Raw genomic sequence first — 14,362 nt, 5'->3', positions numbered from 1 at the left:
CGGCGCTCCCCCTCCCCCCCGCCGAGTGCCGAGCGCCCGGAGCCGGCGCTCCCCCTCCCCCCTGCCGAGTGCCGCGCGCCTGGGGCCGGCGCTCCCCCCCGCCGCCTCCTGCCGAGTGCCGCGCACCCGGCGCTACCCCCACCAAGCGCGCTCTCCCCGCAAGCGCCCGTGCGCCATGTGCCTGGGGCCAGGCCAGCCCCGAGCACCTGGCGGGCGCATTGAAATGCCCCCGTGAGCGCCATGGCGCCCGCGGGCACCGTGTTGGGGACCACGGGTTTAGACTGTAACTAAGTTGTCTCATGTAGAGACTGCCTCTTACTGCATGTATACATTGCCTAGCACAATGGAGCTCCCATTTCAGTTGAAGTCTTTATGTGCTACTGTATTACCAGTTGTTTATTTGGTATCTTTTATTTCTGTGTTTTCATTATCCCCTGTACTCAGAGAAAATGTAGGGAACATTGTTTATACTGAAGAAGTAGTATATCTTTTTTTAAAAAATGACACAAAATAAGACGTGAATTTAGTTATCTAAATAACCTTATGACAAGTTTCCACATGTGACCACCTCTCAATTCATTAGAAAGTATATAGTTGACCCATAGGGTAACAGTTATACCCAGTGAGATGCATGAGAAGTACCCATACGGTATGCAGTTACATTATCAATGGTTAGATAATTCAAGGGTGACAACTACCCACTGTTCCTTCAAATCTGCTACAGTGTCTTCCCAGTTCTCGATCAGAGGAGAATAGTAACATTGATAAACACTTTCTTTTAACTCATTATAATTTTCTTTTTTCCATATAGTCAGCCATGGACTCTTCATTCGTTCTGGCCCAGGATTTCACTGACAATGGCATTGATTCACTGTGATGCCAATGCGGGTGTTGTATGCATGAAGTAAAGACTGTAAGACCTTTGGGACCTTTGATCAAATAACTTGAATTTTCTGCATGTTCATCTACCACCTCCCTAAAATGGATATCATAATACCTCCTTCCCTCCCAAGTGTACTGTGAGACATAATCATCATTTGTAGTTAAATATTAAATGAAATGTTTGCATAATTATTATGACTGCTAATTACAGCATCCACTCTTATCATATAAATATTCCATTAGTTCAAAGTTATCCAGAATATAATATATTAAATGACATGTTTGGGACAATTGAGGAATCAAATGTAACTCTTGCCCAAGAATCAGTAGAGTCAGTGAAATTATGACTGCTGCTATGAGGGATCTATTTACCCTGCATTCTGTCTGACAGTATAAGCAATGTCCCGAAGAAGATAGTTTCCAAATGTCAAGTAGGCTTTACGTCATCCCCACACTGATGTAATTTGCACATGCTCCACTCTCCATGACCATATCATACCCTCTGCATACATAGTACATGCTGAGTTGCATCATCACAAGTTAGAGAATCATACAATTAATTTTTACAAAACTGTATTTGAATGTTTACATTCTTTTGAAGGTTTCATACCTGCTACCCCAACTGGGGGCTGTAATTTCCCCTTTCTGTGTAATAGTGTTGCTATTTTACCACCCTTTAGACTTTTGCTGAGTCTATAAAGCCAGCCTCAAGGCCTGTACCCATCCCCAAGGCTGCCAGTTAATTCTGACATCTGACAAGAGTCTTCAACTCTTCAGCGTTATATGAACCTTACTATTTCCCAGGGTTTTTAAAAGTATTTTAGCACCCAGAAATGGGAAACAAGATATGGTTATGCCCTTGAGCTAGAATGTAAGGACAGTAACTATCCTTTGCTGCTGGGATCCGCATGAAGGCTCCTTTTGGGATTTAAAATATTAAGTCCGGCTTTACCCAAGGCACTGCAGCATCTGTACTTGTGTTGACAGATCAATACCGATACCATTCAGAAACATCACATTTCCTTTGCTCTCCTTGTGAAAAAATAAAAGAGTTAGCACATGGAACAAATGCCAGGAAATTTAGAGTTAAGTCTCACACTGCCCTTGACTTTTCTGAGTGTGACTAGGTATTGTACAGGGCTCAGTCAGCTCTCATCCTGGTACTGCAATATCACTGCTATCACAAATCAGCCAGCAATTTGAATTTCCTGAATACCACTTCAGTATTTCATTTTGTATTGGTCCTTTTATGTTGATGGCAATGGACTTCACCACAGGACACCCGGGTATGGGGCTGAATGAGTTTATTTCCACTGCAGTAGTACAATAAAGAGAATGTACCTGAGCACTGTTAAGCAGACAGACCATGTGGGGGGGGGGGCAGGGTTAATGAGGCAGACTGAAATGGGGGAGACACTGTAAAGGGAAAAATCTTACAAGTCTTTGCTGTCTTGGCTCTATTTGGCAAAGAGTTTCATTCTAAGCCCTAATCACAGGAATGAGATCTGTTCTAAATTGTTTGCATTTGTCTCTGAGTGACTGGAAATTTGCTTGTTAAGTGTTCAGGTGGAGGAAAAAGCTTTCTCAGGTGCAGGAAGAAGCAGTGCTGTGCAGCCAGTGGAAAGAAACATTCAAACAATTATACACCCTACTGCTCCAAGTCATATTAAAACAATCTGTAAGCTAATGCAATGCTAACAACAATGTCTCATAAATGGTAAACTGACTGGATGAACATCCTGGCTGAGCAGGCTGGGTGAGCAATCTTCCTAGTTAAAAAATACAGTATCATTGTATTGTTCAACAAGGTTTTAAATGCCAGTTCTGGTTTTATACATGGTACATCTGACTGGAGCTTCCTGCACAACTAATGGCATCTATTTCAATGGGCACATCAGAGAACTTGCCTTCCAGTATTTCAGCAACCACTGTAGCAAATAAAAAACATTTTTCTGGTGCATGAGCTGTCTCTAACAGCATCCATACATGGAATAGCTCTGCCACTTTGGGCCTGCTCTCTGTTCCAGGACCCTGTCAGTGCAGGTGGGTCACAGCAAGGGCACCACAGAAAGAAGTTATTCTGCCAGTTCTAACCTATGTGTTCCTTCTCAGCATCCAGCCCTGAGAAGGAACACAGAGGTAGAAGTGGCAGAAGAACCTCTTCCTATTCAGGCTGCAAAGTGGTCATGGATCTGGGCATCTAGCGGTTTCAAACCCAGTAGTGAACAAAGTGATCACTGTGCCCCTGTACAAGGCCACCATTAGGAGGTCCATGTTGCAGCAGTACTTAGACTGCTGTGCAGACCCCCTCCCTCCTCCATAGTCATTTTCACATTATGTGAAGATGAGCATATTGCAAAACCCTCCATACCAAGCTAAATGGGAGGCTAAATGCTTCTTTATATATTGGCAACAAATATTTGCACATTGTGCATACCCCAAGACAGATAGAGCATCAAGGATTCCTTCCTCTGGGAAAGAATCCAAATTCTGAACAACTCCTAGCCAGGAGATGTTTGACTTCTGGGCTTTTAGAGTATTTTTAATATGTCCCAGAACACAGTTAGGGAGCTGCAAAAGAACTGTATTAGAGTCTGGACTAAAATGACACACATCTTCTACACATTGTGGAGGGGCTGTGCAGGCCCATTCTATTAAGAAAGCAAACATACCTTCAGCTTCAATCTGAAAGAACTTCTACATAGCCTCATTACTTTTGCAATTTCATTTTAATTTTATTCATCACAATAGTTCATTTTTCTCTATATGTATCCCCATAATGGAGTAAGCCACCACAGAGACATATGAAAACCCCAGGGGTACAGCTGTGTTATATCAATACCTCTTGTTGAGTTATAAAGGAAGGATTCACAGGAAGGAAAACTCATCTGCAGGGGTACACAACCACGTTGACTTCACCATTCCTTCTCCATATAATCACCTCGTAGTATACATCTTCCTGCTCACTTAACCCAGGTGATCCACACCTCATCTAACTTTAGGTTTGCATAGCCGATAAATGATCCCACAGTTAAGTCCTACTTGTGTTATTGTGTCCTCTCTATTCTATATGCACCTGTGTGTGACAGCAGCATATCCAATGGATCTCTGTACAGAGGTGATCTGGGATTCTTTCCCAGTCAATTGTGGAAGAACTCATCTGTTCATTGGGGCAACTGGGGGAAGAGCTTTGGAGAACAATTAGCATTTACGTCACTGAGCCAGCACCCTTGCTCCAAAGTGCACAGGTTAAAACAGAGCTAAGCCAAGAAAACCAGCCAGGCTTTGAGTATCCCCAAACCCAGATCAGAGGATTGGGGCGGGGGAAGAAAGAGTATTGAGGTTAAACATAGGTTAACAATGCATTGGAGACATACATGACCTCTGAGAGCACAATCTGGAATATACTTACCTTGACACAAAATCTTAGCAGAGTTTTCTCTAGAACCAGTAAAAGCCATCCTGCTTGACAATAGCTGCTGAACTCCATTTTAGGTCAAAAGAGAAGGGCTTGTAAGTGCTGCTGTTTGTACCTTTACACAGCACCATCATATATCAGAATCCAGTATTGCAAAGAAGTCAGCAGTGCAACTCCTCACTGAAGAGTGGGAAACTGCTAAACACTGGTTGGTTGGTTTGTTCTGATTCCGGATTGTCTGATTTTGAGGGTTTTTTTGTTAGTAGCCCCTACTCTATCTTAGCCAGAAAAAGTAAGGTGTGTTTTAATTGTGAGTAGGATGGTACTAGATAGATAGATAGATAGATAGATAGATAGATAGATAGATAGATAGATAGATAGATAGATAGATAGATAGATAGATAGATAGATAGATAGATCACAAATTAAGGAAAGAGGGAAAGGGAAGAGGAAATGCATAGGTATGTAGAGTAAACTTATTGCCTAAAGCTAACAAGCAAGGGTTGGAGTCATGGGATTCTGAAACCAGTTCCCAGCGCATAAAAGCTCACTTGAAGTTGAGACTTAGTGGATATTTAGTTCTTCAAATGGACAATTTCTTCTGTTGGCTTGTTTTCTTCAAGCTTCAGCTTTGGAATCATGTGATAATATGAGCATTTATGTATACGTGCTCTCTTTGTTGAGTGTCCATGATTGCACCCTTATAGAGAAAAGCTTGAAAATGTAAGGCCTAATTCCTCCAGTTAGAAAGGGGGAGGGGGAAAGAATCCAAAACTATTTTACAGGTAAAATTATTGGTGTTTATATATAGTGTTGTAAACTTATTTTGGAAATTGAAAGTCAAGCTGGGGTATTTCGGGTATCTTTAATGCTTTATCACTTGTTAACAATGGCACAACTGAAGTTTGTGGTATAGGTTAAAACGCAACTAAAGTGTCTATCTCTATACACTTCAAGATAAAAATTCTGTTTTGGAATTTAGTTAACAAGCTAAAAAGAACCTTCTAACCCTCTCTCAGCTGTGTTGGCTCTGCAGGGCTAGCAAGTCAAATGTAGTACTAGAATACTGTTATTGATAAAGCAAACGTGAATTTGAGCACCTAGAGACCAGATCAATTGACCCATTCTCTTTTCTGCACTTAATAAAACAAGAATGTTAACAGTAACTCTTATGCAGAGCTGTGGGAAAATCGCCCCAAGAGTCTGTTTGTTTTGAGGGAGATATATCATGTGTCATCTGAAAACTGGACAATTTCAAACTAACTCTTCTACTAATGAAGTTCATTGGGCTGTGTATTTCCTTGGGTATTTCTTTTGTTAAAGAAATACATTTTTCAGAACTCTATTTATTTTTTTCCTTGATACTTTTTATAATATTTTCTTGAAAAAGTAGAATAGGGTGAAGAAAAAAAATCATTAATTATCTGTCACTAAAAATACATGAAGTGGGAGTGTCTGCTTGGGTCAGTGGACACACTTCTCTCCTCAGGAGACCCCCCAAAAAAAGAAGCAATGCATTTCCAATTCATTTCCTGGGACAGGTGGAAAGCATGAAAGCATCAACTTTGAGGTTATTTTTCATGCCCTGAGACTTGTGGACTAACAGCTGTGGGATTCACTTCTTGGGAGACATGAACAACAGGATGAATAATTACCAGTGTTCCCCTTATGAAATTCAGAATTCCAATAGGTTCATCACTGAAACAATTTAAATACCTTCAATAGCAGTGTACTTTGGAATCAAGTGTGTGCCAGCCAAACCTCTGGTGTGAAGAGGCTTAGGGAGTATAATAGAGCTCCATGTAAACCTAACACGTTCTGCAGCTTCTTATGGGCATTTACCATCCCAACTTTGTAAAAGCTGTGAGTGTTCATCACGGAACTTAAAGCATACAAACCTTGCAGCTAGATTTGCTTCTCTTCAGGTAATAGCGATAGCAGTAATAGTGATAATTTGCTGCTCTTTTCTCTCCAGTCTCTCAATTACCTTGGAACATTCTCAAAATTTCTCCTCTGGCATGAGAGTAGGTATCATTCCTTAGATTCATGAACTCTATTATTTCATGATCACTTTCACCCAAGCTGCATTACACTTTCAAATACTCAACCAGTTCCTTTCTATTTGTTAAAAGCAAAGCTAGAACAAGCTCTCTGCCTCTCCCAGAGCTTTCTCCACCTTCTCAAATAAAAATTTGTCTCCAATACATGCCAGGAACTTGTTGGATAATCAGTGCCCTGCTGTATTTTCCCAACATATGTCTGGATAGTTGAAGTTCCCCATCACTGCCAATTCCTGTGTTTTTGATGACTTTGATAGTTGTTCAAAACAAGCCTCATCCCCCTCTTCTTCCTGGTTAGTCGGTAGAGATCCCTTCCATAATATCATCTTTGGTTTTTACCCCTTGTTTTGTTATGTGGAGACTTTCAACAAATCTCTCTGCTAATTCCATCTCAACTTCAGTCCAACAATATACATATTTAATATATAAGGCAACACCTCCTTCCTATTCTCCCTGTCTGTCCTTCATGAATTAGCTGGACCCTTCTAGACCCTACCTTTGACCGGAAGGATCAAAGAGCACAGCACCTGTGCTCCAATCTCCTCCATCCATCCTCCCAGAGCTCTATAGTCATTTCTGATCAGCTCAAGGTTATCCAATACAGTTTCATCAGTACTCACATGGATGAGTAGCATAGGATATTAATCAGAGGGCCAAATGACAAAAGGTATCCTTTAAGAAGTGGAAGTCCAATCCTAGTGAGATAAATAGAAAAGAACATAAACACTGTCAAATCAAGTGTAAAAATGTAATAAGAAAAGCAAAAAGAGATTTTAAGGAACAGCTAGTCAAAAACTCAAAAAGAAATAACAAAATGTTTTTTTAAGTACATTAGAAGCAGGAAGCCTGCTAAAAAACCTGTGGGTCCCCTAGATGATCGAGCTATAAAAGGAGAAATCAAGGACGATAAAGCCATTGCAGAGAAACTAAATGATTTCTTTGCTTCAGTCTTCACGGCTCAGGACATTGGGGAGATTCCTGAATCTGCACCATCCTTTGTGGGTGATGAATCTGAGGAACTGTCCCGGATTGAAGTGTCATTAGAGGAGGTTTTGGAACAAATAGAATAACTTAATGCTAACAAATCTCCGGGACCGGATGGCATTCATCCAAGGGTTCTAAAAGAACTCAAATGGGAAATTGCTGAGCTATTATCTGTGGTTTGTAACCTATCCTTTAAATCGGCTTCTGTACCTAATGACTGGAAGGTAGCCAACGTGACACCAATATTTAAAAAGGGCTCTAGAGGCGATCCTGGCAATTACAGACCGGTAAGTCTAACTTCAGTACCGGGCAAATTAGTCGAAACAATAGTAAAGAATAAAATTGTGAAGCATGTAGAAGAACATAATTTGTTGGACAAAAGTCAACATGGTTTCTGTAAAGGGAAATCCTGTCTTACTAATCTATTAGGGTATGTCTACACTACCGCCCTAGTTCGAACTAGGGTGGTAGTGTAGACATACCCTTAGAGTTCTTTGAAGGGGTTAACAAACATGCAGACAAGGGGGATCCAGTAGATATAGTATACTTGGATTTTCAGAAAGCCTTTGACAAGGTCCCTCACCAAAGGCTCTTGTGTAAATTACATGGCCATGGGATAAGAGGGAAGGTCCTTTCTTGGATTGAGAACTGGTTAAAAGACAGGAAACAAAGGGTAGGAATAAATGGTAAATTTTCAGATTGGAGAGGGGTAACTAGTGGTGTACCCCAAGGGTCAGTTCTGGGACCAATCCTTTTTAACTTATTCATAAATGATCTGGAGAAAGGGGTAAGCAGTGAGGTAGTAAAGTTTGCAGATGATACAAAACTGTTTAGGATAGTCAAGACAGAAGCAGACTGTGAGGGACTCCAAGAAGATCTCACCAAACTGAGTGATTGGGCAACAAAATGGCAAATGAAATTTAATGTGGATAAGTATAAAGTAATGCACATCGGGAAAAATAACCCCAACTATACGTACAGTATGATGGGGGCTAATTTGGCTACGACAAATCAGGAAAGAGATCTTGGAGTTATCGTGGACAGTTCTCTGAAAACTTCCACACAGTGTGCAGCGGCGGTCAAAAAGGCAGATAAGATGCTAGGAATTATTAGGAAAGGGATAGAAAATAAGACCCAGAATATCTTACTGCCCCTGTATAAAACTATGGTACGCCCACATCTTGAATACTGTGTACAGATGTGGTTTCCTCACCTCAAAAAAGATGTTTTGGCTTTGGAAAGGGTTCAGAAAAGGGCAACTAAAATGATTAGGGGTTTGGAACGGGTCCCATATGAGAAGACGCTAAAGCGACTGGGACTTTTCAGTTTAGAAAAGAGGAGACTGAGGGGGGATATGATAGAGTTATATAAAATCATGAGTGGTGTGGGGAGGGCCGATAAAGAAAAGTTATTTATTAGTTCCCATAATAGAAGAACTAGAGGACACCAAATGAAATTAATGAGGAGCAGGTTTAAAAATAATAAAAGAAAGTTCTTCTTCACACAGCATGTAATCAACCTGTGGAACTCCTTGCCAGAGGAGGCTGTGAAAGCTAGGACTATAATAGAGTTTAAAGAGAAGCTAGATCATTTCATGGAGGTTAGGTCCATAAAAGGCTATTAGCCTGGGGATAAAATGGTGTCCTTGGCCTCTGTCTGTCAGAGGCTGGAGAGGGATGGCAGGAGACAAATAGCTTGATCATTGTCTTTGGTCCACCCTCTGTGGGGCACCTGGTGCTGGCCACTGTCGGTAGACAGGATACTGGGCTAGATGGACCTTTGGTCTGACCCATTACGGCCGTTCTTATGTTCTTATGTAACATCTCAGATATGAGCCCCTTGCAGACTATATATCTCTCGGATGCAATGGCAGGGCAACAGATAGGTGTCTCGGTTCTCTTCAGAAGAGAGTATCAGAGGGGTAGCCGTGTTAGAACTCTCTCTTCAGAAGAGAGTTTCCAACCATCACTATCCTACATTTCCTCTTGGGAGTGGTGGCTGCCGACATAGCAGCCTTGGGGGTACATGGCTTTTCCTGCTCCACCGTAGTGGATGATTCCTCATCTCTCATTGCCAGAGAAGCATAATGGTTCTCCAGCACCATGCTAAACAGGTTGGGAGCAGGGGATGGAGCACTGCCTGCTGCCAGAAGTAACCAGCTGCCAGTGCCCTCCTGCTCCTCCAGTGGTGTGCCAGATGTCCTCTGTAGCTGGACAGCTTCCTCAGCCTTGGATGTTTCCACATGAATACTCAAGGAATTTCTCATGGGCGCAAATGCGCCTCAGCCTAGACACCTCCTCCTGTAGCTCTCCCACCTTTTTCCTGGGACATTCCACCACCTGGCACCTTTCACACTGGATGAACTTCCCCTACAACCTGTTTTTCTGAAAGTGGGAAATGTGGGTCAGTGTCTGCAAAACCACACCAGGATCTGGGTAATGGCATCCATCGCCAGGCTGTCAATCTGAATACAGGTGCAGGTGGAGGAGACAAGAGCAGTGTTGGCATAGGTGACATGGCCCTTCCTAACCATACTGGTTGTACTAGGACTGCTTCTTACAACTTCCCTCTTAGACTCCCTTTGTTGCGCTGGCTCACCATTGTCACTCAGTCTCTAGCTTTTAAGGCCATCGTTTCTAAGTCAGCTCTGGCTCTTCATTAGCCACACAGGGAAAGGGTAGTCACAAGGCTGATAGAGGCTGATCAAACATGATCAAGGGCGATCAATGGAACAAAGGCTCAAACAGACTTTTAACCATTCATTTGTGTTTGGCAATATATAACAGAAGCAACTACATTTTTAAAAGGTCTGAAACAATGTAATTATACCTCCCAAAAAGCAGTAGCACTGTAGGCAGGAAAAAGCAATTTTGGATTTGAGTGGTTACAGATCTGGATCTCTGGATCCAAATTTTGGTTCTAAGTTAGATCCCAAACTTGGTGAGGCTTATCATCCAATTCCAATTCAGACGTAGACAACATCTTGTAAGAACAGGTGTTTGTTAAAAATGTTGGCCATAAGGGAACAAAAAAAATACATGAAAATACCTTATCTTCTGTGACTTTCACAATCCTAAGGGGTATGTTTTTGAAGAGGATTATGGTTTGCTAAGAATTATTTGCTCACACTTCATGTACATGAGCTATTGCCAAAAACTAAGAAAATGCAGATAGATAGATAGTTATCTTGCATATTCCCATGTGACACTTTCATTTCACAGCAAAAAATACATAAATGGCTAATAACAGTGGTATTTCAAAATAACTTTTGGAGAGTTAAAGCTTTGGATTTATGCACAAACTTTCCCTCAAACTCAATGTGAGAAGACTAAAGATATTGTAAAATTTAAAAAGTAGAAAGTTAATGTTCAATTTTTCTTCAGAGTGGTGCTACTTTGTACAACTTTGCTCAGAAAAGACAAACAAGCTATTCAAAGAGCCTTGCAATTTTGCCTAAGAATGTTTTTGTTGTTACTGCCCCACCGTGGCTTATCCAAATATCAATGCAGGGCTGTTGTTTTTTTCTGCTTGAGCAGACACTTGGAGAGGAAGAGAAGAAAGCAAAGGAGTTTTTCTATATTTATTCAATCTGCCATACTAGTGATCTACAGTTATAGGAAAATACAGCTGTAATCCATGATCACATTTTCTTCCGAGTCCTTATTAAAAAAGCTAATGTATTCCTCTTTTCAATGTGCATATTTTCCACTTATAAATAGTACTTTTAAACAGCAAGAAATAAAGAGAGATGCAGTAGATAAATGAGAGACTGATCCAGAGAATAGGAATATCTTTGAAACCCAATAGGGAGAGTGAATGCTGTGCAGTAATTCATGACTTGTAACACCTTTAATGAGCAATATTATTATATTTCAGTGTGCATAAGTGCGGTTTCTACTCACAGTCTTGCTAAACAAACTTTTCTTTGCCATGGCTTGTTCCTGAAGGAAATTTCTGGATGCACACTGTATTCTAGATCTATGTTGTACTAGATTACTTTTTTGGTTATATAAAGACATTGAAGTGACAATCAGGATTTCCTTTGATTTTGTTTATATCCATCATATATTTCACAGTGACTGCTCTTAGACACAGTGAGCCCAGTTTTTCAGTGCTGTGTGGCTTTGGGGAGCACTGCCACAGCAATCTGTTTCCCAAAGCAAGGGGGAGTCTTTACATGCATAATCTCTCCCCTGCACCTCTTTGCTGCCAGTGTAGCAGTGAAAGGGGCCATGTCTGGAATACCCCAAGGTCAGGCAGCCATTGTGGATTCTTGGACTTGTTTGCAGTGGACTGCTCAATGCTACGGTAACACAGTATGCAGGGAGTTGCCCTTTAGTATCAGTAGACCCAGGGTAGTGAAAGGATGAGCTGTAAGCTACCTTTGCACACCACTTACTGTTCCTCCCTCACCCCTGCACTTGCACATTTCTGCTGCACAAAGTCAAGGATCCATCTCAAGAATTTCCAAGCTGAATAGGATTAAAATGGGGAAAGGTGTCTTTTGATTCATGATTGGGTCCCAGCATATAACTAGGGAGAATGTTGCAATATACACCATCATGTGCCAGCATGTCCCTCTGCAATATATATCGGCCAAACTGGACAGTAAAAGAATAAATGGACACAAATCATATATCAGGAATGATAATATACAAAAACCTGTAGGAGAACACTTCAATCTCACTGGACACACAGTAGCAGATTTAAAGGTAGCCACCCTGCAACAAAAAAACTTCAAGAACAGACTTCAAAGAGAAACTGCTGAGCTATAGTTCATCTGCAAATTTGACACCATCAGTTTAGGATTAAACAAAGACTGCAAACAGCTAGCCAACTACAAAAGCAGTTCCTCCTCTTTTGGTGTTCAGACCTCCTCATCAGCTGCTAGAAGTGGGCCGCATCCTCCTTGACTGAATTGACCTTGTTATCTCTAGCCTTATTCTTGATTGGTACTCTTTTCTTATGCCTGTTTATTAATACCTGTCTCTGGAATTTCCACTACATGCATCTGTCGAAGTGGGTCTTTGCCCATGAAAGCTTATGCTCTAATAAATCTATTAGTCTATAAGGTGCCACAGGTTTCCTCATCACTTTTGCAAAATACTGAGTCATCCTTCTCTCTGCCCTTCATTTGAAACATACAGCTTAGCAACGTTCACATCCTGTCAGACATTCACTGGTTTAAAAAGATCAGTGAGCTTATCTTCCTGTACATACATGCATAGCTCACCTGTTTTCTGAGTTCAGCCTGTCTGTGTTTCATCTGCACAAGATGACAGAAATCTTTCATTCTCATAACATGCATGCATCATATTTCCCATTATAGCTGAAACACGTTTATACCATAGCACTTAACTTTTCTTGACATTATTAATATCTAGCCTAAATCTCCCTGGCTGCAGATTAGCTAATTACCACTTGTTCTATGTTCAGTGGATATGGAGAACAATTGCTCACAGACCTCTTTAGAATAGACCTTAATCTGTTTGAAGACTATTATCAGCTCCCTCTTCAGTCTGCTTTTCTCAAAACTAAACATGACCAGTAAATCCAGCCTTCACCATGGGTCAGTTTTTCTACACCTTTTATTGGTTTTGTTGCTGTCCTCTAGACTCCCTCCAGTTTGTCCACAGCTTCCTCAAAGAGTGGCACCAAACAGTAGACACATCCTCTGCCTACTGAATTTCAACTGTGCTGAAAGCTATCACAGAAGAATGCTTACGCTTCCCTTCAACCTGCATTGAAGTGTTTGTCTTGTCTTACGGAAGCATCAGCATGGCAGGGCACCAGGGAGCTTTCTTCTGTTACAAGGACTGTTTAGTTAGGATGCCATGTGGCCTAATGTGGCCACTCACCCTAAGAAAAGCTCACTGTGTTTCCATATCAGACTAGCCAATCCATCTCTCACAAGAGAATAACCAAATTCTGTGAAATGTTTTGTGCTTTTCAGCATCTAAAAAGTCAGCACCTCTCTGTGGTAGTAGGGTGCTCTGTTAATGGGCTTATTTGCAGAAATTGGTCACTGGTGCATGCAGCCAACATCCAACAGGGAGTGTCTGCCTAATGCCTCGGAGAAGAAACATTACTCACAGCTCCACCCTCTGATTTGCAATTCCTGAGTAATTATGACTTTTAGTCTTGAAAATACGTCTGTGGAGGAGTTCCCTTACCCTCTACTGGGCTAGCTTTTCATTAGTGAAGAAATAACACTCTAAATAGCTCAGTGAGAGGGCAGATGACAAGGCACTACATTAATGGGTGGAGTGTATCCTGGGCAAGCAAGCAGAGCCAACAATAATTGAGGAGTGCAAAGGAGAGCAAAAGGAGCCTGCACAGCCAGTCCTAGTGTAGCACTCCCAAAAGCACTAATTTATCCAATGAAGTTATAGTGCATCCATGGCATCATCGCCCAAGCACAGCAGAGCTAGGGAAGGGGACAGTGAATATTTAAATAGTATTATGGGAAGAGCTATGACAATTTAAAGACTGGAAACACACCTTCAAATGAGAGACTTAGGGAACTCAGTTTACTTAGCTTCTCCAAGAGAAAGTTAAGCATCCTGTCCCTAAACCTCCAAGCTAACAGACAAGTGCTGGATAAGTGTGGTGAGTCTGACCCTTCCTTCTGTACAATCCCCAAAACCACATGGGCCCTTTGGTCTAACCTAAATAGGGGGACTGTCCCATCCATAGGATCATTGGGGTGGCCACCCAAACCATCCTATGGACAGGAAGGCTCTATTTGGAAGGATCAGGGATTTGAATATGATCCCCAATCTCCCTCCTTCTTCTAAGCTCCACGTTAAAATCATTCTGTCTTTGTGGCCCTTGACAAATCAAGTATTTTACACATAGTGAAAAAGCTTGCAAAGGAGACATGATGGCAAGCTGGTTAGGGCATTTACCTGGCAAGTGAATTCCTCTTCCACAGAAGGCTAAATTGGGAATTTCCAGGTTTCCTACCTCCCCACTGAGTACCCTAATCCATGGGCTTAAGTTAATATGGTGGAGGAAA

The 14,362-nt window shown here is 41.5% G+C and overlaps 1 long non-coding RNA gene across 1 annotated transcript in view; it reads right to left on the bottom strand.

Annotated features, from left to right (window-relative positions):
* Nucleotides 1-14,362, bottom strand: part of LOC142831205 (uncharacterized) — a 112,673-nt gene that overhangs the window by 67,141 nt on the left and 31,170 nt on the right. The window contains exon 2 of the long non-coding RNA XR_012906853.1: nucleotides 6,981-7,055. This is a non-coding gene — a long non-coding RNA (uncharacterized LOC142831205). The remainder of the gene's footprint in view (nucleotides 1-6,980; nucleotides 7,056-14,362) is intronic.

Source organism: Pelodiscus sinensis, chromosome 13, assembly GCF_049634645.1.
Source record: "Pelodiscus sinensis isolate JC-2024 chromosome 13, ASM4963464v1, whole genome shotgun sequence".
NCBI lineage: Eukaryota > Metazoa > Chordata > Testudines > Trionychidae > Pelodiscus > Pelodiscus sinensis.
Note: the sequence above shows the minus strand (reverse complement) of the source record. Positions and strands in the feature narration are given on the sequence as shown.